Source organism: Topomyia yanbarensis, chromosome 1 (genome assembly GCF_030247195.1).
Source record: "Topomyia yanbarensis strain Yona2022 chromosome 1, ASM3024719v1, whole genome shotgun sequence".
NCBI lineage: Eukaryota > Metazoa > Arthropoda > Insecta > Diptera > Culicidae > Topomyia > Topomyia yanbarensis.
Window position 1 is genome coordinate 137,382,833 of NC_080670.1, and position 2,227 is coordinate 137,385,059.

At 40.1% G+C, this 2,227-nt stretch overlaps 1 long non-coding RNA gene across 1 annotated transcript; it reads right to left on the reverse strand.

Moving 5' to 3' along the window:
* Positions 1–1,100: 1,100 nt before the first annotated feature.
* Positions 1,101–1,855, reverse strand: LOC131692127 (uncharacterized). The gene is made up of 3 exons (XR_009305923.1): positions 1,810–1,855; positions 1,558–1,687; positions 1,101–1,491 (listed from the first exon to the last, which is right to left on the reverse strand). It is a non-coding gene; the product is annotated as an uncharacterized LOC131692127 (long non-coding RNA).
* Positions 1,856–2,227: the final 372 nt, after the last annotated feature.

The window sequence follows — 2,227 nt, forward strand, 5'->3', positions numbered from 1 at the left end:
TCGCTCCAATGCCAATTGTCCAACTTACTCTGTGGGTGAGAAGGTTCTGAAGAAAAACATGGAACAATCGGACAAAGGCAAGGGATTTTCTGCAAAGCTGGCCCCCAAGTATGTGCCAGCCGTAGTGAAAAGGGTAGTAGGAACCCACTGTTATGACCTTGAGGACTTGAAGGGGAAGAGACTGGGAATTTTCAACTGCAAGTTTCTCAAGAAACTTACTCTTTCAAGTTCAGCTTTAACATCGATCACTGGTTGATCGAATAAAAGTCAAGCTATGTACCTCTCAGTATTTACTGATTGAGACAACGCACCATGATGCTTTTGCTCTGGTTGCAGAAAATACTGTACCGCAGTTCGTAAAGTTAGCACTGTCCTTCAGACAGTGCACCCCCACAACAACTTTCATTTACTGGGGGCATCCTTGTTGCTAAGATCTTCATTCTAGCTCAAGAAGAACTTTGCGAACGTGTTGGATTATGGTCATTTTAGATCTCCTTGAGTTGCAGCACTCTTGAGTATAAAACATTTGTTACTGAACGAACAAGTTCCCCTCGACCAGAAGACAGAGCGAGTCCTTGATTTCATCAGGACGATGAGCTATAAAACCAAGAACTCGGAGCCACCAGTGCGTTGATGAGGAGTATCGCAATCATTAAACGAGAAGCAATAAAGCGTGAGTTTAAGACTGGGGAATCTTAAACGTTGATCGTGAAATAAGACTCAGAAGTCGGCAGACAATGTTGAGCAAACCCGAGTTAATCGAGCTGTCAGTAACAAATTGCTTTAGCTGAATAGCATTGCAATTTTAAAGAAATCGGCAGTGTTCCTGGAAAATTAACCATGTTTGAAAAAAACACAGGTTGTATTGCATCGGGATACACATACCTTGTTAACAACCTATACAAGACTTGTGGGTGGAAGAAGAAAGGGGATTGTGCCTTTGCACGATCACCCAATGTATAAAAATTTTGTAAATACTATTTTTCGGATATAAGTAATGTTAGTTTGTAGTTCACAATGTTTCCTTATATCTATGTTAGTACTTAAAATTATTGTATATTTCTTTATATTCATGTTATTTGTTAATTGTTATTTATTTCTTTGTTAGTTATTTAAGTGTTTATTTATTTATCACAATATTTAGCAAAAATTTTGGGATTTAGTGGGTTAATGTTTAATGTGGGAGTTTATGTTAAATGTAGGTTCTTATTGAAGTCTTCCTTGGGGGTGGATTTCGCATCTTGGGTTTTGCCATCCGATTGTTCCTAAAATGAAAAAGAAAACATTAAAATTTGTTCACACACTTACCTTTAACTGGAAGTCAACTTCCCTTCTCGGCATCCGTTATAGCTGTCTTCAAATAGGCCGTTTGAGGCAATTCCGGGTCAGCATGGCAGCAGTCCGTCCAGCGCCAGTCCCGCTAAATAGTTCCGGCCCCGTGCCGTGGTCCACATTCATGTCCAGTCCAGCTGCATGCGACATCCTTCGATTCTGAAATTCGTCAAACGTTTGTTAGCCGGTCTGGCAAACATTAAAAAAAAAATCATTTAAACTCACCAGCATCAATTTGTCGTCCGCTTCAAGAGTCCAAATCCGTCCGTCCAGAACAGTCCAGTGCCGCGCGGAAACATCCCAGCCTTCATCTGAGTGGGTTTGTTTTGGTTTGTTTTGGTTGGTCCGTTTCAGCCTGAAAATACAAGAAAAACAACAAAAATTAGTTGACTCACCTTCCATTACGTTAGCCGTCTTTCGGAAACGTTTTATCTGCACGTTTTTTGGGCCATTTCGGTATAATATTTGGTAAATTACCTGGAAAATGTACAATTAACACACAGCACAACACATCACTTGCAATAATTTTTTAGTTTGACGTTTCTCTTCGTTGCGGGTTGGTAGTTCAGTGTATGCGTGAGTTTATGAGAGCTTTAATAGGGTTGGGAACTTTTTCATTTTCGTTGCATTTCGGTTTTGTCGAAAGTTTTTTTCGACGTAGGAAATGTAACGTAAGATGGATTTATGGGATATGTGGTCATTTAGGGTATGTGTTCGTATTGTCGGAATACATCCGGCTTTAATACATAACCAAAATGATTGTTTTGGGAGATATTTTCGGGGGATATTTTTGGGTGATATTTTCGGGGGATTTCGGGGGATATTTTCGGGGGATTTTCGGGGGATATTTTCGGGGGAATTTCGGGGGATATTTTCAGGAGAATTATGTGCAGAT